At 32.7% G+C, this 27250-nt stretch overlaps 1 long non-coding RNA gene and 1 pseudogene across 1 annotated transcript; one reads left to right on the plus strand and one right to left on the minus strand.

Moving 5' to 3' along the window:
* The first annotated feature begins 2472 nt into the window (after positions 1–2472).
* On the plus strand, positions 2473–14856 carry LOC140013412 (U-box domain-containing protein 35-like; annotated as a pseudogene).
* Positions 14857–24248: 9392 nt separating this feature from the next.
* On the minus strand, positions 24249–26736 carry LOC140013182 (uncharacterized). Its single transcript, XR_011820242.1, has 3 exons — positions 26616–26736; positions 25194–25254; positions 24249–24470 (listed from the first exon to the last, which is right to left on the minus strand). It is a non-coding gene; the product is annotated as an uncharacterized lncRNA (long non-coding RNA).
* Positions 26737–27250: the final 514 nt, after the last annotated feature.

Raw genomic sequence — 27250 nt, forward strand, 5'->3', positions numbered from 1 at the left:
ATAAGGTGTTGTTTCTGCAATGAAAATTGAGATTTAACACTAGTTCAAGAAGTGCTAAACATAGGGAGTACACTCATGAAAGTAGTGGTGCACCTATATGGTTTTTAGTGATTCATTTCATGTAATTTCACTGAAGAAATGAACTTGTAGCTAATTTCATAACCATGAGAATAGGTATGGATTAGTTATGAGTATAATTGATTCACTACGAAAGTAGGTTTCATATGCATGAGGAAATTACACCATAACTAGCCTAGATAGTAGTATTCAATGATCCAAATATAGCACTTGCATGAGTAGTTAGGGATACCACAACCTAAGGAGCTTTCATTTGTTATTTTCTTGCGTAAGTTCAGTAGGTTTTACTTGTTATAATTCATTGATAGTCTAAATAATAAAGAAGCTTTAGTAGTGCCGGTAATTGTAATCTTCCTTGTGGGATCGACCCTTAATACCCTATACTCGCTCACGATTCGTATACTTGCGATAAATCGCGTGTGGGGTATTTAGGAGTTTATAAATGTAAAACTTGATTATGATGAGCTTAATGTTATATGTATACCCTACGCCCATCAATTCTAATGTTGATTCAAAATGGGCAGCCACATGTGGAAAATAGATGTTACTCTTTGTGATATTACATCTTAAGTTGTTGGTAAATCTTTTCACATGTCATGACTTTAGAGTAATCAATTCTGTAGTAGATTCTTTAGCATCTAATGCTAACTCAATCCAATAATCTTTTGTATTTGACTCTTAACTTTACTAAATCTATAAAGGGTCTTCTTAGATTGGATAAAATATAAGTTTATATATTCAATTTCCATATATTTCTTAGGAGATCAGGTCTAATGTCCCATTTCTTGTATTTTTTTATTTTTCCTAGATTTAATTACTCTATAAGATTCTATATCCACTTACACCAATACAAGATGGTCTTCTATTACCTAAAAAGAATTCAAATACTAAATCACTTCAAATTTTTTGAAAGCTATTATGAATCAGATAGGAGTATATCAAATATACACCGACAGTTTATACACTATCATCATTAAATCCGTGACATATGTGCAAAAGTTGGATTTTAAATTTAAATTTTGCATAGTTATTATCCATCCAATACTAATAGTGTGTATACTGCCGGTGTAGGAAAGATTAATCCATTAGATAAGAGTAATCTACAAGAAAGAAAGTGCTATAGAGTTATTATATATTAGTTGAATATTCTTTAACATTTTATATTCTAAGTTTATAAGACTAGTTCTCTAATCCTACAAAAGTTCATAAGAGTAAATATTTTTTCTAAACTTATGAATAGTTTAGACTTAGTACTTTCAATGATTATCTATTTGAGTTTATTATGGTAATTTTTCTATAATGCCCAATTAGTGAGAAAATGTGTTAAATAAATGCCTGTTTGACCAAGTGTTATTCACTTTTCTTATTTTCTTCACTAATCATTAAGTAAACTTTTCATTTTAATATTGTTCTAATCAAATGGACGTGCTATCATGTCTATAAAACTAAACTTTCATGTGTTGATAATCCTAGTGTTATCCTAGTAAATGTTATCTTTTTTTATAAGATAATGTTATCTTTCTTACAACCATATGCATTTCAAATAATGATTTTCCAATCATACATGATATTGTGTGGGTAATTCTAGTAAATAAAATTTATTGTTGCTATTAATCGTATCTTAAAACATATTTTGTATCTTAATTTAGAATCAAATTCATTACTTTCACTCATTTCATAATTGCAATATTATATCAAATTTTTTTGGGGTTTATTGTCCCTATGTACCTTCTTTATCCTTTTTTTAGACTTGTTCCCGAGAAAACTTTTAGTATCCACATTAAAAGTGAAAAAGTTTAACATGATAAGAAATCGGGGATTCATTTTAGATTCCTAAGAGATGAACTTAAATATGGTTCCATGCTACAATCAGTATGACATTTTAATAAAATGGATGAATTTATTTTCATTTGTTTCTCTCTCATCCTAATAGCATAGCTATTGTTTTGTGGCCATGTTGTTCTTATTTGATTTATTTTATCCATTTTGGAAAGCAAAAGGCAAATTATCATTATAGCCAAATCCTACAAAAATATCCGTGTCTATCTGACCAATTCATTTGCATGACCATAGTCTCGATTTGGAATAACTGAAATGTCTTGAATCCGCTAAACATGGAACTCCCCAAACATCACGGAGTGGAGATATAGCCACAAAGACTCTACATTAAATAAATCTAAGAATAGAAATTTTTCCTTTTCATTTTTTTATTCTATTATTCCTAAAAAAAATGAAGCAAGATTATAAGTTTAGTTAAGAGAAAATAGAACAGAAATGGCAAAAATTTTGGTTGGAATTGAGTGACAAGAAAAATAACATGAACAAGAAGGATGGAAGAATGATGGGTATTGCATGTTCAGTTGATAGTTGACAAGAATTCGTCATATAGAGAAGATGCATCCTATGAATAAATTGATAGCTGTGGCAATAGACAAGGATAGAGGAAGCCAAAATGCTCTGAAATGGACTGTTGATAATCTTCTTGTGAGAGGCCAAACCATTCTTCTAGTTCATGTCAAAGCAAAGCTGCATGGGTCCTCCTTCTCTTCCTCATCTGTTGCTCTTCCAAGTAATTACTCTTTCTTCAGAATAATTGTAATATACTAATATCTCTTAGTTTTGTTTTTCTTGTTTGATATCAACTAGAACATTTTTTAGTTACATACACACCAATAAAATTATGATTTTTAATATAATCGATGCCAAAAAGGTGAATTTGAGTATTAGCGTAGCATTATGATAAAATCTTCTACATACATGTCACAAACTATTTACGAATCAAAATCAAGTTATTTTTAGGTACAAATTCATATAAAGATGTGGCTTTGTTTTGGTGAAAATCTTATGAAAATGATTCACAAAATTTTACAGGTTTCGAATTCTTTTACTTCGTATTAGAAATACTTGCTAATGAAGGTCACGTTTGGAGCCCTTCAACTTGAGAAGTATCTAACCAAAGTTATAATATTCTTAAACAAGGATGGAGTTTTCAAATTATGCTACTACCATTACACAAGTGAGAAAATATGAATTTTTTTCAAAGAGTGTGATTCGTACTAAACACTTTAGAAACTTTCTCACGCTGAATTGATTGCATTCACTTGAAACCAAATTGGGAGAGAAAAAGAAATATTGTAAGCAGATCCTATGCCACTTTAAAGCCAAATCTTGCACTAAGTAATGGTGACAATTCATCAAAAATTTGAAGCAATTTACAATATACACAAAAGTTTTCTTGAAAACACTTTGTCTAAAATTGAAGTATATATACTTGGACAAATTCAGCAAATGCTCCTATTGCATATGAATAATCATGTTTCAAAATATACTTTCCATCACCAATATCCTATCTAATGATTGCACAGCCTAATCTCTAGAATTAATCATTTTTCTTTCAAAATCATTACTTTTAATTAGTTACCAATTATTTTGCATACTAATGTTAGAGAAACAAATATTTTTTTTATTTTCATACATTTCATAAGAAGCACATTTTTTATATTTTAAAAATTTAGTCACTCATCCTAGGTAACAAAATATGTTTTTTAATCAATTGGACCATCAACCTACCATTTATAATTTTAAAAATACAAAGCGATCAAGTAGTTATGATGTCTTTAGAAATTGTGACAGGATTTCATATCTCATTCTTTCAGATTTTATTGTTAAATTTGCATTACTGTCAAGTATGGTTCTTTGTAGAGACAGCTAAAACACTTTTTTCCAAAATCATTTTATTGTTTTTTTGGTTAAAGGAGAGAATTTTTATTTTGCCAAATAATTAAAAAGAAAGAATAAAAAGATGAAAGGTAAGTTCATTGAAAATAGAAAGGAGTTGAGAGATAGAATCACACAACTTTTTTCACCAAAAACTCAATTAAGCAAAACTTAAGAACTAGATAAAGATAAATATAAACACATAACCTTTCTCTAATTTCAACTAAAGATTATTATCTGTATTAGGAGTTATTAAAATATTTTGAAGGAAACAAATTGTTTTTTCAATTTGTCGAAAGGTAGTGATGTCTATTGAGTATAATAAAAAAATTGCTCTTCATAATGTTACTATTTAATGTACTTTTAGAACATTTTAACCATCACAAATAACCAATGAAAATATATTTTTATCGCATAGTATTATAAATATTGGTTATGCAGTGCTTTAATATACTTTTTTTGTTTTTTCTGTAACTCAATCAAGAATTGTTGTTATCTTGTCGCTAATGTGATGCAGGACCAAACCAAGTTACTAATAGTAGCGATGAATACGGCATGTATGGTAGAGATTATGATGTAGAAACAAAAGATATTTTTCTTCCTTTTCGTGTTTTCTGTACACGCAAAGATGTAAGTCTTTCATCTCTTTTTTATAATAATTTTATTTATGCTTGATTTTTTTGAGCCACTATGTACTTTAAAAAAAAGAATGTTTCTACTTTTTTTGAAAATTTGAATACAATTTGAGTTTGTGAACAATTATTTTCTTTTGCAAAAGAAAGAAAAAGTACTAGTAACTATGGAAAACTCATACAGAAAACTTGATTTTGTACCTAAATTTCAAGCGGACTATAATTTTTGCTATAACTCATCTTTGTATTATTTATCATGTAATTTTATGTAAATTTAGGTTACACACTTAATGTTTATAGATTCATATCTAAGTATTGGACTAGAGAAGTCATAACTACAAAAACAATAAAAATTAAATAATTCTTCAAACTTGAATAGCTAAATTAAATAAGAAATAGGTCAACTTCCCTTAGCTTGAAGCACCAACAATTATTAAGTAACTCTTTATGCTTGGATCTTGTAGCAAACTTAGGTTTTGAAACTAAAGAGTTTAAGTACAATGCAGCTACAAAATAAACTTCAAATATTTTACATCAATGATCATACGGCTATAATGTTTATTTGTGAATAATTGCAATAAAGTTGTATGACTATTGTGTGTTTTTTTAATATAACTCTCAGATACATTGTCAAGATGTCATATTAGAAGATACAGATGTAGTTAGAGCACTACTCGAATATGTAAGCAGAATAGGGGTGGATGTTTTAGTACTTGGTGCAGCAGCAAAAGGATACCTTTTCAGGTACGAATATCATTGCCATAGTTGCTACAATTAACAATGAAACTGGTAATATTTACCATGAATAAGTAGGGGCATTAGTTGTTTAAAATTGTAGACTAAAGGAAAAGCAAGACATAAAAAAATAAATACATAAGTTTGAAATATCTCAAATATACTAATCCTAATTAAAGAAGTCCTAAACTTTGTAAAGATTTGACCCATCTTTAATTGTTGAAAATAAGTTTCTATAATAGTATTTGCCACGTTAAACTTAACATGGCTTTGTTGGTAGGAGCATCCTTAAAGTATGGAGCATTATATTGTAATCTAAACAATAATTGCCATTTTCAAACCAATACTATATTAGACATTTACCCTAAACTAGATTATTACTATGCCTTTGCGAACTTTCTCCATTTATTTATACTTTGGTAATAATCTATTTGTTATCCTAATTTTTAGAGTATCATTTAAGCAAACTCTTTAATTTCAGTTTATTTAGAATATAGTTTATAAGTGGATATTTCACTTTCAAATTTGATTTTATATTAATATGGCATCTACAATATTAAACAACTTAGGTAATTATAAAATATAGTATACAATAACTCAAAATATGATTATGTGGTACTAACAAGAGGTTCATTATAAGTAGTTTGATATATGGTGATACTTTTGACAAAAAAAAAAGAAGATATATGGTGATACTTTGTTATTAGTTGGTTGATTATGTATCTCTGTTTACTGCTAACTGGAGAATAAATGTTTTCATATTTAGTGTGGTTATATATGATGGTTGTAGATACTTTTTTTTCTAGGCAGTGCAATGATATTTTATTTTCAAAACTACTAAAAGTCCATCAATGTTTAGTGTTAACTATACAAAATTGTTGCTTAACATGGGTCTAACTATTTAAACATAATGTGTTTTATTTTTTCTCTAATATACATTCCTTCAGAAATGTATAACAACATTAATATCATTGTCTACAGGAATGTTAATAGAGATTAATCTATTTTAGAAAATTTAAAAGTGTAGTATAGCATTGCAATTTAGAAGTATAAATCATTAAAAAGAATTTTTGGAAATGAACTTGTTTACTTTGCATCCTAATTTGATTTCAATGGCAGTACTTTTATCACCTGTTTATTCCATTTTAGTAATGAAGAAAAATATGATTTTTGGTGAATTCTTGTGACTTTAAAATTTTTTTATTCAAGCTAGTCATGAAGGTAGCGAATCAAGTCCACCAAATTGACAATACGAATTCTTTTACTCTTTTTAAACAGTTTACTTGAAAATTGGGTAGATAATGGATAATTTTTACAAGAATATTTAACATATAAACTTCTCCTATAGCATATGAAGGTAAATTATGAACTTTCAGACTATCATATTAAATACATATACAATATTCTTGATGAAATCTTTTTAACTTTACATGAATCTAAACATTGATAATCTAGAAATGGTATAAAGAGATGCAAAATTTTATACTTTGACCAATTACTCTAATAACCAAATGGTACATGTTATTTAGAACATATGGCAAAATGACCTTTGTTGTTTTATTACATAAAGTGTATTTCTTGTTCCAACCTCTCTCAAAACAATGTCTAAATCTGGAGAGAAAATTAGTATATTAGAAATACGAAAATATTAAAGTAAATACTTTTGATTACATAAATGTACTCATCCAACACCGAGTATGGCTAGAGGTGCAGCCCACCACAAGGTCCAAAATCCTTAAACCATATAGATCTCCACCTTCATGTTCTTCAACGAGCACAATAATGTAATGATATTAGAACAAGGATAATGACCAAGAATGTACTTTTTGTGTTTTATTCTATACTGGCCAATTAACCTAGCATATTCTTGGGAATATTATATTAAGAATAAATCCAGATTTATTCTCGTATGACCTCTTCATAATTGGTCTCAGTTTAGATTGCCAAAATCGAAAAATTTGTTGCTTTGGAAACTTTTTTTTCTTGATGATGAAGCGGTTTAATGTGATAAATTTTTATAATCCAAAAAATGAAATGTCATTTCCAATTAGATTATAGAATATGAAACACTAATTTCGTATTTTAATATCATTATGACATAGAAGATTTAAAGCAAGAGATATTCCTGCAAGTGTGTTAAAAGGAGTTCCAGATTTTTGTAGCGTATATATCATCTCTAAAGGAAAGATTGCTGCTACTCGATCTGCTTCTTGTTCTGCTCCGGTCAACCACCCACTTCGCCAGCAAATGTTGGATCAAGCAAGTAGTAGGTCAAGCCCATTAGATGTACCATTACCAATCATTCACAGCTCAAGATGTCGGTTACTTTGAGACCTTTCTATTGCCTATTTGGTTTATTTTATTTGTATACTATTATTAAAATTTCCTTCTAATAATATTTTGGGATAGTTGAAACAGGTTCTCAACTCTCAAGCACAAGACAAGCGTCAGAACCATCTTCACGTAATATAAAAACTGATTCTACCACAATGAAGTAAGCTAATCACGTTAAGTCATTAAGTCATATTCATATATAGTATAGTGACACATGTAAGAGACTACTTGTGAACCTACATAAACTGTTAGAATAATTACATTTGAGCCAATGTGGCAACTTACTTGGTTTGATTGAAAACAGGTCACCCTTCACTCATAGGAAAGGGCCCAATGGAAAACCATATGAGCTCTCATCCCCTGACACAGACATATCATTTGTTAGTTCTGGTAGGCCTAGTATTGATAATACATTTCCCTCATTCGCTGATAGCATCGATAGTGGTCCAACCCCTCCTCGTATATCGGGCTTCTCTGAAATGGAGAATCGGAGTTTCGAATCCTTGCACTTTGGTCGTAGATCAGTGGATATCATTACTTCACCAGAATTTTCATCTGCCTTTGGTGACAGTGACGCATCTATGGCACAAGCAACGGTAATAGAATCTAAACTCGATATATATATATATATATATACACATACACACGTACATGTATGTGTGTGCACGTGCACATGTATATGTATATATAGTAATGATTCCTATATACATGTTATCATATTTTTGGGTTAGCTTCTAAAAACATCATTGAGATAATTGAATTGACAAGTATTTGTCATACTTTGCAATTGAAAGACTAATACATGGAGAAATTTACTAAGCTTTTCCATCAAATCAAACTCAATATATTAATGGCAATAATTGTGTTCTAATTTAAGCATTATAGAAGTTTTGATAAGTTGTGTTAAACATAACTAATTTTGAGAAGACATTTAAGCTCAAAGCTGGTATTTCTATACTTGTATTTGTTACTCATTTTAAATTAGAACTAACTTTTTCTACAATTTTTATGTCTAAAACAATGCCATACAGCCTCTCTCATTGTCTCTTTTTTTTTTTTAATTTGTTTTTCCTATGTTGGTGCACCTTATTGCTTGTTCAAAAGGATTCGATCAAATCCTATCAATGACAGTGGTAGAAATGTTGACCTTTTATGTAAATTAATTTTCTCCACTATTATTTGAAGAAACAGTCCACTGTATAAGGGCTTGAATTTTTATTATTTGGAGAATCAAAACATGTAAATAAAGTGCTTTCTGAAACAAAAGATATGGATAAGTCCTCAACCCAATTTCTTTAGAATTATTTTTTAGTTTTGAAGTTTATTGTAAATTTGTAAGTCAAACTACATAGAAAAGGGAATCATGAAAAAAATGAGTTATTTTCGTTTTGGTTCTCCTTTATAGGCCAAAATGGTAATTTGATAACCATAGACTAAAAAAAAAGCCTCAATTTGGTCCCTTAAAGATTCACCAAACCTTAAATTGGTCTCTCAAACTAGAGAACATTTCAGTTTAGTCCTCTGAAGGATTAGAAAATCTCAAATTGGTTCCCCAAACTGAGGGGATTCCAATTTGGTCCCCAAATTGAGAAACTATTTCAACTTAGTCCTCTAACCCTATTTTGTAGAAATCAATAATGATTAATAAATTATGGAAGGATTCAACTGTAAAAGAAGAAAATTAATAAGGGTTGTTTTCATTGTTCTACAAAATGCATTCGCAATTAGTTCTTTTGGTGATAAAGGTTCTCGTTTGTTGGTTTCTTATGATCACTTCGTAGGAATTTGGGATTTTATTATTACGTGTTCGTGCACTAAAAAGTTGGGATTAGCAGAAGAGGTATGGTGAAACCACTGGGATTAGAAAAGGTTTTTCTGGAATGGTGAAAGTAATCTTGCATAGTTTCCTTTTCTTGTGGTTTGATCTTTGCATAATTATTGAATAGCTATTAACTTTGTTTTTTTTAATAATTTGGAGAATCATAACAAGACTAATAAGGGTTGTTTTCATGTTCTACAAAATGCTTTTGCAATTAGTTCTTTTGGTGATAAAGGTTCTCGTTTGTTGGTTTCTTATGATATCACTTCGTAGGAATTTAGGATTTTATTATTACGTGTTCGTACACTAAAGTTGGGATTAGCAGGTGAGGTATAGTGAAACCACTGGGATTAGAAAAGGTTTTTCTGGAATGGTGAAAGTAATCTTGCATAGTTTCCTTTTCTTGTGGTTTGATCTTTGCATAATTATTGAATAGCTATTAACTTTGTTTTTTTTAATAATTTGGAGAATCATAGCAAGACTTTATTAATTTGATGGACCAAATTGAGATTTTTTTTTCTGCTTTAGATTACCAATGTAGACCTTTTCATTTTCATTACAGAATTGATATCTTATGTTACTTTTTTCACCAAATTGAGATTTTATTTAAGTTTGACAGAAGAATTAAGATTTTGGTCTATTTTGGAGGATTGAAACAAAATTAATATAAAAAATTTATATATGTAGTAAAAAGTTTGAAGTTAATGGGAGTGCTTGGATTAGAAATTATCTACAAAAAAATTATTTACCTGCGTCATTAATTCATTTCCCATACTTGTTTCCTTTTAAATTTAAAGTTAGTTTCTTTTAAAATTTGTTGCAACCACCATTGGGAGGGGTCTAAGGAGTTCTCTAGTTATCGAGACTTTCTTCTAGGTATCTACATTTTGAAATACAAATTATCATATTAAATGAACTTTTCTAAATTATTTACTTTCACAATGTTAAAGTTAGTAGCACAAAAAAAATAACTATATAAGAAAATTTTATGCAAATAAGTACAAAACATATACAGTACCTAGATGATCTACCTAGCTTAAAATGATTTTTGAAGTAATACTTACGTGAAGTGAAAATTGAAAATTTTTGAAAGGTATGAGAAACTTCTGAATTAACTATCCACATTATGCGTGTATTGTAGAAAATCATATGCCTTCTCCAAATTATGTTGCCTAAATGGATTCATATGATTTATTTTATATACTTGAGAAGAATGCTTAATTCTTAATCTTGTTTATACATAAGAGATGAAGCAAAAAACGCCTAAACTTTTGTAGTTCATTGCAAAAGGAAACAATCAAGAGTAATTGATCTAACATGAAATATCGGATTTTTTCCCAACTATCCTTTTAGGACTTTGTGGAAAACTCAAATGAGGAAATTTGGCCGATATTTTTTGCTATATTTTCTTATTAGTGTACTCATCTACTTTACATGTTGTGTATCCATCTACTAAATCTAAAACTCTCTCTCTCTCTTCCTCCTATTTATGTTTTGAGAGGAATAATTGGAAATCAAATGTGGCAATTATTTTGCCAGTATCAATCATGCCATTTAACTTGTACTTTATCTTCTAAAGAAATAAAATATTACATATGTGGCATTCCTGAAGCATAAAGGACTACGACTCAATGATGACATAAGATGCAGACAGTTGGTTTAATGTCTAAAAATTACTTTTCTAAACATTCGATCTATTATCCATGTTTAAATTGACAGGGAATAAGACAAATTAGTAAATCAATGTTCATGTAATTGTCTCTTGGATATTATTATCATTACCTTTTCTTTACCTTAAAAAGAACTAAAATGGCTAGTCATTTAGGTGATCCTATCTTAGCTCATATGACCTTAGGGTGAAAATGAAAAAAAGAATTAACATCTTTGCTTAGCGTTGGAATGAAAACAAAAAAAATCAAAATATTATTAAAAAAGGTAGCAAAAGTAATGAAAGAAACAAAACTATCTTTTAGATGTTGAGGGAAAATTCTTTTATTATTATAATCTCACCTTTTCTTTGTGTACACTTCTTGACAAATATTGACATTGAGTTTTCAAAACTTAGTTATTCTTTTCCATTTCTTTCTATTGCCTATCACCCTCCTTCTTGAAGAGTCTATTAAATTATCAACTAAATCCTAAAGGATTTAAAATAACTATATTCTTTGTTTTCTCCTTCCAATTACATTGAAAAAAAGGAAGCTTAGCTTAATTCTTGAAAGTCATCTAAATTTTGAAGTTATAGTGCTAAAAATTTTTAGGTCTTCTATATCATTCACCAATAGAATAGCTAAAAAAGAAAGGATATAAACATTTATTACGAGATATTGTGGTCAATGGTTTCCTTTTGTTCCATTGCATTTCTAATTTAGAAGAGAACAGAGCAGTACAACATCCATTCTGTAGATATTTCATATATTTAATTACTGTTGAAAGTTTACAAACCTGATCAGAAACTAGAGATTTAGGTTCTCATCTACTGCTCTTCTTGTAATTTTTATTAATATAACATTCTCATATTGGTAACAGGATGATATGGAAGTAGAAATGAGAAGGTTGAAGTTAGAGCTTAAGCAAACCATGGAAATGTATAGTACAGCCTGTAAAGAAGCACTCTCAGCAAAACAGAAGGCATGGAAAACTCACGGAAAAATTTTAAAACCAATAATTTTGTGCACAATCTAAAATGTTCCATATTTTTAGGCAATGGAGCTTCATCGTTGGAAAATGGAAGAACAGCAAAGACTAGAGGAGGCACGACTAGCTGAAGAAACTGCATTGGCACTTGCAGAAAAGGAAAAAACTAAGTCTGGTGTAGTTGCAGAGCATGCTGAGGCAGCCCAGAGGATTGCAGAACTTGAAACTCAAAAGAGAATCAATGCAGAAATGAAAACACTCAAAGAAATGGAGGAGAACAACAAACTATTCAATAGATTAGTACAATCAAATATTAGGTATAGAGTATATACAATAGACGAAATTGAAATTGCCACACAATATTTTGACAAGTCTCTTAAAATTGGAGAAGGAGGTTATGGACCAGTTTACAAGTGTTACTTGGACCATACTCCTGTTGCAGTCAAGGTCCTTCGCCCTGATGCTGCTCATGGAAGATCACAGTTTCAGCAAGAGGTATGTGACTCAAGTAAAAGATTATTTTTGATAAAGTCAATTTGTTGATAAATTTTCCTTTGCTATATCCCTTTGTTCTTTTCACAATCAATTTAAACTAGGATATTTTCCAAGTAAATCAATCCATTATAATCTTCATACTTTGCTTAATATATAACATGAAATTTTATGATGTTAAAATTTCCACTTTATTCATATTTCAAGCAAATAGATCGATTAAGATAGTTAAATAGTGACATGCTACACATAAATCAAAGTTATAATTTTAGCAATTGAAAAATAGTTCTTTATAGTTTGTAAATGGATAAGATTGTAGTATCATGACTGTTTAAATACTAACTATTTATTTATTATTCCCTTGATGTGACTTTTAAATATTAACATTAGAGTCAACTATTTGTACAATGTACACAAAAATTATTCAAATATTTTTGGAATCCATATTTAGAGTTAAACAATTCTGAAGTCTACATTCAAATGTAAATGATTGACCATGTTTGTTTTCACAAATCTCATAGGGAGATGGTGTTCTATTAAAATAACATATTAAACTTCCACTTTAGCTCCATATTTGAAAGGACTTATGCCATATTATTGGGACATTGTAAATCTTCAATATTGTTATTTGTTTGTTTGTTCTAGGTTGAAGTATTAAGTTGCATACGACATCCAAATATGGTGCTTCTTTTAGGAGCTTGTCCTGAATATGGTTGCTTAGTTTATGAGTACATGTCAAATGGAAGTTTAGAGGACCGATTGTTTCGAAGAGGGAACACCCCAGCACTTCCCTGGCAACATAGGTTCAGAATTGCAGCTGAAATTACTATTGGCCTTCTTTTCCTCCACCAGACCAAGCCAGAGCCATTAGTCCACCGTGATCTTAAGCCTGCCAATATCCTACTTGATCGCAACTATGTTAGTAAAATAAGTGATGTGGGTTTAGCGAGACTTGTGCCTCCATCTGTGGCAAATAGTGTCACTCAATATCGAATGACATCCACTGCCGGAACTTTCTGTTACATAGATCCTGAATATCAACAAACAGGCATGCTTGGTGTAAAATCTGATATATATTCCCTAGGGATCATATTTTTACAGATATTAACTGGAAAACCACCAATGGGTTTGACTCACCAAGTTGAGAGGGCGATTGAAAAGGGCACCTTTACTGAGATGGTAGATCCAGCTATTCCTGATTGGCCTATTGAGGAAGCTTTAAACTTGGCTAAGATAGCACTTAAGTGCTCTGAGTTAAGAAGGAAAGATAGACCAGATCTTGGCAAGGTTGTGATGCCAGAATTAGAGAGACTAAGAGCATTTGGTGAAGAAAAAATGTCCTTTTCACTTACATATAGTTCAGGTCAATCGCCCATGCAAAGCCAAGTTTCCCTATCTACGGTAAGTTTATATACACAATATTTTAATTATTTTCATGAATTCATTTATGAACTACTTATTAATGACCCAACCTGTAGAGAAAAATTTGCACGAAACACACTTGGAATTTAATGTAGTAGACAAGAATGGGATTTGATAAATGACTATCCCTATAGGAGCCAGAATTAAAAAAGCCCAATGATCATTTTGATGATAAATATATTAACTTAGTGTAAACAAAATATTAATAGTTAATTGTGTCTTTACTCTTTTTCTTCTTTGTTCCTTCTACTTCGATTTCATTTTAGGATTTCCTTCTAGCAAAAAAATTTTAACCACTTGAAGAAATAACAATAAATTAAAGCTCCGTATACATAAGAGACTTGAACATATTTGTTATCTATTTCAGTGATCGATTGCATTTCTTGACTGATCTTTTGGACAACAAATGGTAGACTAAAAATATATCTAATAACTATAGTTTGTAGCATAAAGCAAAGACTTCGGATGTAATGCCTCACATCCTACATTGATTGGATAATGTAGATTTTATTAGTGAATGATATATAAGTTAGTGAGTTACTAATCATTCCACTCAAGTATTTTTGCCAAATGGCTTAGATCAAACATTTATTTAATTACCCTTTAACCTTGGTATTACACTAGAAAATCCCGAATGAGTCTCTTATTACCTATATTCTTAGATACTCTATGGTTGTTATTTGTGATCACTATATGAGTTAGATAATTTAGGTTAAATCTTGTCTAATAGAATAAAAGGAAATTTGACTAACTCACTTCATGTAGTTTTGCTTCTACTTCAAGCATGCTTATGATTTATAACAATTAGTGTCATGTTATATATATATATATATAAAATTTTCTCTATCCATACTTTTTTGTTCTTTCACTTAAAGAACTTTGAAAATAAATTTAACTCTTCAATGATCTCTGCAGGATGAACTGAGTTATCCACCAACTGAACAATGTAGCTTTGAAAGCTCTAAAAACCAACCATTTCAAAGTGCCTAGTTGATTGGCTAATTCTGTAAATGTAGTTTTCTTTTCTCTTTTGGATATCAAGCATACCTATATTTATTAGATCCTCAAATGTAATTTTCTTTTCTCTTTTGGATATCAAGCATACCTATATTTATTAGATCCTCATATAAAAGATACACGGTAAAGAATATGTTATGAAAGGCAATCATATTAAGCCGATTCTCATCTATTCCTTCAAGCTTCTATTTCAATTTGATATTTAAATTTAACATATTTGTTAAATCCTTGTTATTGACTCTGTATAGGAATCTGAAACTAATTTGATGAAGGGATTTTTATAATAATTATTTGGACTACATTTCAATCTCCTCTACAGTTTGGTCGTGTCTTCTCCCACAAATTGAGTTCTAGCTAGAGTTTATTGATATAACCAAATATAGGTGGCTTTTTGGTTAGCTGTATACATATTAGGGACTTGTAAGTATCTCTATTTATAAGACTTCAACATGTTTGTTTTCCAAGAATGTATTGATCACCAAAAAATACAAAACGAATATCAAAACTTTTTTCACTAGTATGCAAGCAACTAATTCATCTTAAAGCTTTCAAGCCTTGAATCTAGATAAAAATTTGCAAGAATAAACCTTTCTAGTTGCAACATTAGGCCACTTTAAATAAATTAACCTTAAATTTTTTGTATAAACTCATATAAAAGTCCATTTTATTTAAAGAATAATTTCACTTTGTATCCCTAATTGATTCCCACATCCTCAATTTCAATTTTGAATCCATTATAGCCTATGCTTTTTGTGACGACCCCACCTCCCCCAGGGCGTACCCAGGATTTGGTGGATTGCCTACCCAACTCTCGTCGGGACTCACTATATTCGCTCCATTCAAGCCTCCAAAATAACATTTGAATTCTACAATTCAATCAAAATTCAAACTTAATTACAACCCAAAAGTAAAACGTAAGGTACACCACCAAATATCAATATACAATATGTTTGTCAAAAATACATGTGCAAGAGGATCATTACACGCTAGTTCAAGCTTATCTGCTCCGGATCTCAACTCCTATAAGGAAAACAAACTAATGGGATGAGTTAGAAGCCCAGTGAGGTTCCCAAACAAACATTCTAGTAGTTAAATCACATACATATTATAATTAACAACAACCATTCAAGGAAAACATTTGGAGCATTTAAGTAATAATAGCACACTCAGTAAAATGATACGTGCTCACTTGGAGCCATTCATTCAGTCATTCATTCAATCATTCTCTCTCCATCTCTTCCTTATAACTTCCAACATTTGAAAACAAAAAACTCCCACAATAATCATTTCATTTAGTCAGTCATTCATTTCAGTCATTGCATTGCATTCACTGGCCAGTACTCCACCTGACTTCATGGTCATACTCGAGTATACCAAAACAGTGGCCTAGAGTCACTAGCCTCCCGACCGAGTCCGCTTCTGGCTCGAGTCGACTGTCAACGAAAGGTAAGGGCTTAATTCAACCAATGCAATTCAGTACACATAGCTTACATTCATGCACAAGTAATATTTAATCATTTGATCAATGAAAAATCACATTCACTTAGGTCGAGTGAGATAAAGTACACACTCGCCCATTGAAAATCCATTTAATAATCGTTAGAAAGCATTTAACATTCAAAAACATTCAACATAGCCATTTATTGCACAAACATGCAAGGAACACTCACCAATGAATCACAATCGTTTCACTTCAAACCCCTAATTCATCCTCTTGGATATGCTCAATTCCTATGATCATATAATATATCAAGAATCTAACCACTTGAGGCACACATAAATGACAAAATGTAAGTTTCAAAACTTTTATTAGAAAACAAAATAATTTGCAGGGTTAACCCTCATATCGCTTATCAAAAGTGCCACGGTTTCTTGTTCAAATCAAGGCGGAAACCACATGATAGCTTAATGTTTCAAGTATAATAAGGGGCAAAAATATGTCACTTATAGTCAAGAATTTTAAGAAAAAACTAGTCAAAACCTGTAATGTTCAAATTTGGAAATTTTTGACTCTAATATAGTTTAGGAAAAACTCATTTCCTTTCACTTAAACCTCTTTCTTTAGCTCAAAATCGATATACAAGTAAAGAATAAGATTGGTGTCTCTAGTAAAATCATATGAAAAAGGAAAGCAAATATACCCTAAAGTTACACCTCAACTTTCACTCTCTCTCACTTGACCAACAAGGAGAAAAAATCCTGCAATATTTCCTCCATTTTTTCAAGTTAACCATTCAATATTCAACCCCAATTTCGTGGCAATTTGCAATCAATCAAGCTAACATGTTATTGAGCCTATGTGGTACATATTCCAGGCATCAAAAGCTATCAAAATTTGACATATAAAAAGCTCCAAGTAAACAATATCAAAGCTGGAATTTTAAACTCTAAAGTTGTAAATTTTAACCAAAGCTGGAAAATCGCATATCAAACCTAGAAAATTCATATCAAAGCCGGAAATTCATATACTAAAGTTTAAAAGTTCATATCAAAGCTAAAACATCTCATATCAAAGTTGAAAATTGCAAGTTACCTAGCAAAACCATGAAATCTATCATAATCAGGTCATATGTCACTTAAATTACAAGATAAGAAGGAATAGAGAGGTGTCTTAGTGATATACCTCAAAACCCTAAGATAAGATGCAAGGCAAGAGCTTTCTTCTTTCAAAAACTCCACTAAGAGCTTCTCTTGAAGCTTCACTCAAGATCTATTGGAGTAGATTAGAGTTTTCCTACGAATTCTCACAAATCAAGCAAAGATCAAGGTTGGAAGTTTGTGGTTTCTCTATCCTGTTTTCCTCTCCAATTTCGTCCACCATGAAAGGAAAAAATGAGGCATTTTGAGTGAAAAATGGAAGATAAAGACTAAACTAGTCTTGGTCAAAAAGAGCTAGATCGTCGACACTTGGCAGCTTATGGTTTCATTCCTATCTCTTTGTCTCTCGTGTTTCTAATAACCAATCCATCTTGTGTTCCTCTAATTCACTCTTAACAGTTCTAATCACTTAATCTCTCTAGCACCACATCCTTTCTTGTCCACAAAATATAATGCACACACCTCACTAATCGGTCACACTACCTTAATGTACTATGAAACTTAACATGCACTAAATTATAAAAGGAAAAAGATAAAAATCTTGACTCAACCATTTAAATCACAATGAAATTAAGGCAAGTAAAGTCAAATAAAAGAAAATATAATTTAACTTTTTTAAAAAAATAAGAGAAAATATAAAAGAATTTTCGGGTCCTCACACTCTCTCCTCCTTAAAAAAATTTCATCCTTGAAATTCTAATCTTCACAGGATTCTGGAACTAGTCATTGATCGATAGCATATACCCTCCCTGGTACCCTGGGTCGGTTCCCTGCTTCCTGGATTTGTCTCGGAGTAGTCCTATCCACTTGCTATACGTTCGACCCTCTTTACTATTTTCTCGGCCAGTTGTTAATTTGATGGTCAGCACTCTCACAAACCAAGCACCTTCGCCTCTTCACTGAACATTCATCCTTAGTTTGATTTGTCTTTCCATAGTATCCATAAGCCAGGCAAAGAGCTACTATTTAGCTTTCTCGAGGGATTCTCTCTTGTTGCCCTTTTCCTACTTGAACTCTTCTTGAAGAAACTCCTTCTAATTGCCCTAGTGTCCATGGTGGGTAACGCAGAAGGTTCACTCTTCTTACTTTGGGAGGCGATATGTTTTTTTAGATTTCTCAAGTTTACTACTAGGCGCACTCTTTTTTCGTACTTGGAAAGATCTTACTTATGCTTTCGCGTTCTCGATTCTTTAGGCTTTCTCAAGAACTTCCATAAAGGTATTAACTTGAGCCGCCACTAAAGTTTCTTGGATCTCCACATTCAGTCCCTATACAAACCGTCTCACTCTTCTTTACTCTATAACCACCAGTTCAGGAGTAAATTTGGGCAATTTAGTGAACTATGTTTCATATTCGGACACACTTAGGGTTACCTGATAAAATTATCCTCTCTCTTCTCTTGGACCAAAGGTGGGAGGTATTTTTGATTAAAATCCCTTACAAAGTTTATCCAAATCCATGCCGTCTGTTCTCTCTCCCACTTTGCCCTAATAACATTCCATCATGCTAAGGCCGGTTCTTCAAATTGAAAGATAGGAAAAGTCACCTGCCTTTCCTTCGTATAATTCAATACTGCAAAAATATTAACCGTCGTCTCCAACCAACTTTCAGCTATCTCTGGATCAGTCCTCCCAAGAACTTAGCAAGAGCAAACTTTTGAAAACGCTCTAGGGCCTTGTTCTCTCCTATCTCAGGGTTCCTAGGTTGATTCATTGGGGTTTGACTTTGTTGCTCTACCAATCGCGCTAAGATATTGGTCATTTATTGTATAGCCATCGCTACTTGATCCCTTGCTTCGACCCTCGATCCACGATCTTGCTCGACCGCTGCTTCTCTTTCATTCCTTGGTTCCTGTGGTTGCCTAGCCTCACGTCCACGACTTCATTTTTCCTCCATTCTCTCTCTTTTTTTGTAATAAAAATAGGCTATATATACATGAATAAAATTAAATCAGCTATAGCAACAAAACAAAGGCATTTTCAAATCATAAAGTGAGAGATAAGGAATATACTTTATATATATATATATATATAGCACACCAAGTTCGTATATCAAATCACAGCAATACTATACATACCACCATATTCAAAAAATATATATATAGCACACCAAGTTCATCTATCAAATCACAGCAATACTATACATACCACCATATTCAAAGTCAAGTACAAAAGGCAACAATAAGAACTATATACATCAGTCTTAACACGTCACTAACAAAAATGCATGCAGTGGCAAAACAAAAAAAATGACGTGTCATGCCAACTATCTAAACTCATGTCCTACAACCTCAAGTCTCTAACTTAGTTCATTACCGAACCAGTAGATTCTACTTCTCCCTCAGGCGCATGTTGCCCTTTCTCAGGCTCAAGATTAGATTCGTTAGGACTTGCATTCTCTTGACCTTCCTCTTCTACGTTCACTTGTACTACCTCATTCACAAGCATCCCACATTCCGTCAAAATGTTCTCCATTCGATCTCTCACTTCTCTCACTACCCGAACGAGAAGACCATTGACACCTGTACTTGCTCTTGTGAAGCATTAGTCCATTCTTGTTTCTTGCAAGTAAAGGTTTCAAGCTCTCGAATTCTATCCCCTTGCATCCTTAGCGTTGCCCTCAGGTGCTCTATCTCAGTCTGGGCCCTATTATTGGCATTAGCCAACCTTTGCCTCTCATCGTCTATCATTAGGACCACCCAATCAGGATACTAGTAAGTCCGCTAGCAATCACAGTATCTTGTTCTATGCCCTGGACCCCAACAACGAATAGGCCCTTTTGGAAATTCTTGGTAACTAAGGACTCGACAAGACCGTTTAGGATTTTTGTTTCCACTATCTCCATCCATTATTACATTACAACCAAGTATCAAGAACATAAGCAACATAGGAAAATGAAGCAATATTCGCCACCTAACACTTTAAGGTTAAATACTCGCACTTAAGCCTTCCTAACTACACTCACTCAATCCATCCAGACCAATTCAATTCTAGACTCTGATACCACCTGTGTAAATCTCAATCCATAACTTTTGATGATTACAAAACAATTGGATGTTACTAATAATTTTTGAAGAGATTGTTTCAAGATTTGGAACAAAAACAAGGTCATTGACTTGAAGCCAAAATAGGATCAAAGATTGACAAATTGCTGAAATAGCTGTCGAACGCATAAAAGGACCATATAGGACGGCTGACAACCATCGAGTAACTTCGGACGCATGAAGAACTCACACTCGGACATCCGAAAATAATAAGCCAAGTCTTCTATGATCACTGACCTCGATCGGACACACAATACCTCAGTACCGGACGTCCGAAAGAAATGAAGAAGGATTTACAAGTTTACACTCGGATGTAGATTGTGGTAGGACCGGACATCCTATGGATCTCAAGAAAATGTCTTGAACTTACTGTGTTCGTTTAGACGTAGAAAATCAGAGTACCGGACGTCCGACATCACCAATGGCTAGTTGACTGTTCAGCTACTTTCTATCATTTGAAAGCATTAATAAAACACTTTCTTGGTCTCCTATAAATAGAGCATGGTCAGAATCTTCAAATAACTTTGACACACTGAAGATACAAAAGATCTAGAGTGATTTTAGTGAGAAAATACTCTTCAAAAAAGATTTGTAGTCTTAGTAGTGTGAGGTTCATTGTAAGCTTTTCATTTGTGAGTGAATACTTCATGAGTGTAGCTCTGTGAGGGTTGTCCTGAGGGATAGTAAAACGTCTTAACTTGACCGAGTGGAGTTTAGGGCAAGGAGGAGGTGAACCTTCCTTTGTACACAAGAGTGATTGTAATTCATCAACTTGAAGTAGCTTGTCTGAATTAATCTACAAGCTCAAGAGGAGTTGGGTAGTTAAGTGGTTTGCAATTCTTTCCTTTTTATTTACTTATTGTTACATTTATGATCTTTACATTGTTTATCTCTTTCACTTGGTTGTCTTCGATCCTTACAATTGGTATCAGAGTTTGGTCTCCTAGAGATTAAGCTCAATCGGCTTGGGAGTAAAAATGACAATCAATAATGTCATATTTTTTTAAGGACATTCTGTGATTAGACCACCTATGTTTAATGGGTCAAATTATGTGAGTTGGAAAGAAAGAATGATTATCTTTTTGCAATCAATTGATATTGAATTGTGGTTTATTACTAGTGAAGGTCCATATGATGCCTCTCTTATAGATGAAAATACTCATAGATCTAGACCAAAAACTAGAAATGAACTGACTACTGTGGATAGAGCTCATCTCACCTTAAATGCGAAAGCCATGAATGTGTTATATTGTGCTTTAGATTCAAATGAATCCATTAGGGTCAAAGGGTGTAAGTCTGCTAAAGAAATCTGGGACAAACTTAGGGAAGTCTATGAAGGTAGTGAGAATGTTAGAGAACAAAAGAAGTCCATTCTAGTTACAAAGTACGAATCCTTCAAGATGGAATCTCGTGAAAATATTGATGAGATGTACTGTAGATTCAACGACCTTATTAAGGATTTAGAGGTGCTGGAAAATGAATACTTTCTAGGTGAGAAAAATAGAAAAATTCTGAATGCTTTATCCAAGGATTGGGAGAGTAAAGTTACTGCCATTGAAGAAGTTAGAGATCTAAATTCCTTACCCATTGAATCTCTTATTAATTCTCTAATCTCTTATGAGTTGAATCTTAAGTCCAAAATGCAAGAGGAAGAGGATGCGAAAGTAAGAAGGAGCATTGCTCTAAAGGCATCTCAAGATGAAGATGATTCTGCCTCCATAGATGAAGAAAATGCGGAAGTTGATGACAGTGATCTTGCTCTCATCACAAGAAGTTTCAAGAGGATTCTCAACAAAAAGAGATTTAGAAGAGGAGGACCTAGCAATTTAGATTCTAATAAATTCAACAGTACAAGAAACAAAGGAAGATATTAGGCCAACAAAAAGCAAAATGACAAATGCTATGAATGTGGCCAACTTGGACACTACATGAGTGAGTGTCCAATGAAGAAGAGAAAAGGTGAAAGAAAACCAAGATTCAACAACTTCCAGTTCACATGGAATGAATGTAACTCCGATAGTGAAATTGAAGAGGAAGAAAAATCTGCTCAATTGGCTTTCATGGCCATTGGAGATGATGAGGTAACATCTTCTAACTCTCAAATTGAAAGTGATGATGAAACTGATGATGATCTTGAATCTTTCATTATAAAATTGCATGATAGTTTGAAAGAATCTTATGCTAGAAACAAGGAATTAAAACATAAAATTAACTTTTTTTTCAGGACAATGCACGTCTTTTTCTAAAAAACAAAAAACTGAAAATTGAAAGTGATTTCTTAAAAAAGAGTGAGACTGTTTTACACCCTGAGCTTGATAGAAAAACAAGACTTTGTGAAATATTCAAAAGGGAACAAGGTGATTTGAAAAAAAGAATGGATAATTTAAATGAGTTGCTCCAACATAAAAAACAAGACTATTTTCAAAGTAATAAATCAAAACCTCATTTTGGCACTTATCAGAAAAAGATAAATTCTGCTGCAAATGAATTTGCTGTTTATAAGAGAAGACAAGTAAGATTTATTGAACCTGTTCATGTAAAAAACTCTTTGGTTATGTGAAATTTTTGTTGTAAAAAAGATCACATGAAAAGTGATTGTTATGTGAGAAAAAATATGAGAAGAGGCATGAAATGCATGTGGATAATTAGACATGATGCTAATTCTAACAAGTAGGAGATTTTGATAAGATTGATGAGATTCTTGTTCATAATGCTTTTTTGTAATTCTCTTTTGATGTTTCTGATACTTTGAACTGAGTTTTTCTTGATTTTTTGAATATTACTGAATCTGTATGATGTCTAAACAGGGAGAGAAAAGAACTATTTAGATCTAACGATGATTTGGTTTGTTAAATTCTCTGTGATATAATGGTAATTGCTGAATTCTAGTATCATTTCTCTGTTTTTATTTGAAATATTGTATTCTCTGTTATTGCTGCTGGATTTCGGTATGAGATTTTTTACTCTCGTTTTATGATGACAAAAAGGGGGAGAAAATGGATATAAAATCTATAAGTAAGGGGGGATCGGTTTGAGGGGGAGTTGCGTATACTCTCGCATTATGCAAAGGGGGAGCTGCAATCAAATTTCTTTTTGCTCCATCCAATGTTTTGTCATCATCAAAAAGGGGGAGATTGTATATCTCAATCCATAACTTTTGATGATTACAAAACAATTGGATGTTACTAATAATTTTTGAAGAGATTGTTTCAGAATTTGGAACAAAAACACGGTCATTGACTTGAAGCTAAAACAGGATCAAAGATTGATAAATTGCTGAAATAGCTATCGGACGCACAAAAGGACTATATCGGATGGCCAACAACCATCGAGTAACTTTGGACGCATGAAGAACTCACACTCGGACGTCCGAAAATAATAAGCCAAGTCTTCTATGATCACTGACCTCGATCGGACACACAATACCTCAATACCGGACGTCCGAAAGAAATGAAGAAAGATTTGCAAGTTTACACTCGGACATATATTGTGGTAGGACCAGACGTCCTATGGATCTCAAGAAAATGTCTTGAACTTACTGTCTTCGTTCGGACGCAGAAAATCAGAGTACCGGACGTCCGACATCACCAACGGCTATTTTCTATCCGTTAAAAACATTAATGAAGTACTTTTGTGACGACCCCACCTCCCCCTGAGGCGTACCAAAGGGTTTGGCGGACCGCCTGCCCAGCTCTCGCCAGGACTCACTCACTCAAATCACGTACACACATCCATGGACCATAAATAACATCCACAATTCAAGCTTATAATTTACATTGATAGAGATCAGGGTACAAAATCTCGATATACTTAAACTAGTTCAAAACATATATAATCCAAATACAAAATGTTCCATTCGAGGAATAGCGCGAGTACAAGTCAAAAGTTAAAAGTCAAACAACTAGACTACGCTAGTCTTTACATATCTCACGCCTCGCTCGTACCCCTGTAAGGAAAACAAATAACGTGGTATGAGCTAAAAGCCCAGTGAGGTTCCAAATAGCAAATTGACCATTATTTATAAGTACAAGTTTTCGATATAGCAAAGTAAGGAGCATGAAGAGTTCATAAATGTGAGCAATAACACGTCAAGTAGAAATCTCAAAATGAGCGAGTGTAAAAGTTTTTCAAAATCAACAATAATCCAATAAGCAATAATCAATCCAAAGCATAAGGATACGGATGGCCCTCAGGAGCCAACTTCCATTCATCATCAGGAGCTTGATCACGTAGTAGTTGACACTCCGTCAACTTTCAAGTAAAGGAACCAATCCAGTAGAGCACCACTTACACGACTCTCCGTCCACCATTCACACCCCCTACTGGGCCCAAAATCCTCAATAAACATGGGTGGTAATACTCGAGTATACCGATTAGCCGAGGAGGTATCACTCCACTCGACAAAATAAGAGACCCAGGGTTCGTTACCCAATCGACCAAGCCCTTGCCGGCTCGACTAGAGTAACTCGCCACAGGGTTTCTGGAATTCCAGGAAGTGCGCACATCAAGTATATCAAGTCAATTGCAATCAATAAACAAGTATATCACGTAAGGGCAAGTGCGATAAAGTACACTCTTGCCCTGTCAATTCACGTATATAACAAGTACTCATATTGGTCACGTATCCAGTTCAAGTATCTAGTGCAATTCAGTATTTGAAAGCACTCACCACAAGATATAGTGCCTTTACTGGTCACTTTCAGGTTATACTCCGAGTTCGGAGTCCAAATCTGCGATAAAACTCAATTTGAGAACTTTGAAACATGACTAGAGTTCGAAACTTAGACGTTTCGTTCAATAAGAATCAAGAAATTGAAATTCACTTGGACAGTAGTCGTGAAACACTTGCTCGCCTTTTTAAACAGTAAAACTTTGTAATATTTATACTTGAAATTGTCTTGCGAGTTGAAAGTACAAGGAAAACATACTTTGAGCAATCATTATTTCATTTCTCAAGGGTACAAGTTCGTCCAAGTCCTAACGTATAACACTCAAGAAACATAGTGGCCAAGGTTCTCGCTAGTTCAAGTAATAAGTACTTAACCTTCACTCAAGTCGCTAATATAGTTTTCTAGTCCTCGAGTAAAAATTCGGGCAGCATGCCCTTTGTGTTTACCTAATTTTCCAGCCTTTTAGGCTTCATTGTTTTCCTCAAACACAACCCAACATTATACATATCAGCAATTCATGTCAAGAGCCGTTCCATAGGCTCACAATATCATAATAACAAGAATCGTATTAAGTACAAGTGCAGAAATTCAATTTAGTTCAAAACAGATTTGATGTACAAATGCGGAAATAACATATCCGAGGTTACGCTTATCGGATTAAAACGAAACCTACGCCGTTTCGAATCTAAGACACAGAGCTACAACATTCATGAAGGTCACTTAGTCCAGTTCCTAATGTAACTCAGTCAAATTCTCGAATTACTAAACCAGAAACCAATTCATCGGCTGTTTAAACGCAGAACACTGTAATGGTCATAACTCAGTGTACAAAAGTCCAATTCAGGTGTTCTTTGAGGCATTTTAAAGCTACTTCAGAACACTACAACTTTTATGTTTTGACCCAGAGGTAAATCAGTACGACTCCCAGTCAAAAAACGTGATAAACTGGACTTAACTGATGAAACGGACTGCTGGGAAATATTTAAAACAGTAAGGGTATTTTGGACTTTTCACATCCTACATTGCTCTGATTGAGCTGAAATTTTGTAGGCACCTATAAAATGTCATTCTCTACAACTTTTATTCTTTGACCTAAGGCCAAAACAGCCTCTAACACACAGATACAAATTCGGACAGAATGTAAGCAAGAATTTCCAGAAATCTGAAATCTTTAGTTTTTAGTGGAACTTTCCTAAATTTCTTGGTCTAATCACTACCACAACACCTTATGAAACCTCAATTGCAACATATAAGCATCTTACAACAATTTGGGCAGAATTTCCATAAGCCCTAGTTCATCAAATAAATTGGGGAAAAACCTCTAAAACATGCTAATCATCCATGATTCCACCACTATAATCAACTACTAAACTTAATTTAACAAAATTGAAAGAAAAACTTAGAGAGATAAGCTCTCTTACCTTGAATAGAGGACACAAAGAGTAGCCCAAGCTTTCTCTTTCCAAAATTTTACCACAAATCACTAACTAAACACTCAAAGGTGAGTTTAATCGGTTTATTTCCTTAGTTTTCTCACTTTGTAGCTAGAAATCAAGAAGAAATGAAGAAGTTTTTCTCTTGGTCTTTCCCTCTCTCTCTTATTTCGGTTATGGAGCAGAAAAATGAAGGAAATGGAGCTTAACTTGTCTTATAAGGAAGTAAGAAGATTAAGGCTAATTGTGTCCACAATTTTTGGCCAACACTTGGACTAATCTTGTCCACAAATTTTTCTCTTTCTTCCCTTACATTTCTAGCCTTATAATTTCGGTCAAACCAGCTGCAAATTAGGAAGATATTTTGTGCAAAAGTCAATAAGCTTGTTTGGTAAGAAAAATGGTGGTCAAGCGGTGCGTTCAATCGGTAGTGCGCGGGACCCGCCGGTTCGCGCCGTTTTTCTTAAAAACTCACGTACTAGGTTTTTTTTTCTTCCCATTCACTATCCTTATATCATTGCTACTACTCACACATTATTTTTCACTTAAAAGTCACTTTTAATCCCCAAATTGATCCCTGGCCAGTACCGAAAATTTATCCGGCGGAAATCGCGAAAACCCTA

The sequence above is a fragment of the Coffea arabica genome, chromosome 8c (assembly GCF_036785885.1).
Source record: "Coffea arabica cultivar ET-39 chromosome 8c, Coffea Arabica ET-39 HiFi, whole genome shotgun sequence".
Lineage (NCBI taxonomy): Eukaryota > Viridiplantae > Streptophyta > Magnoliopsida > Gentianales > Rubiaceae > Coffea > Coffea arabica.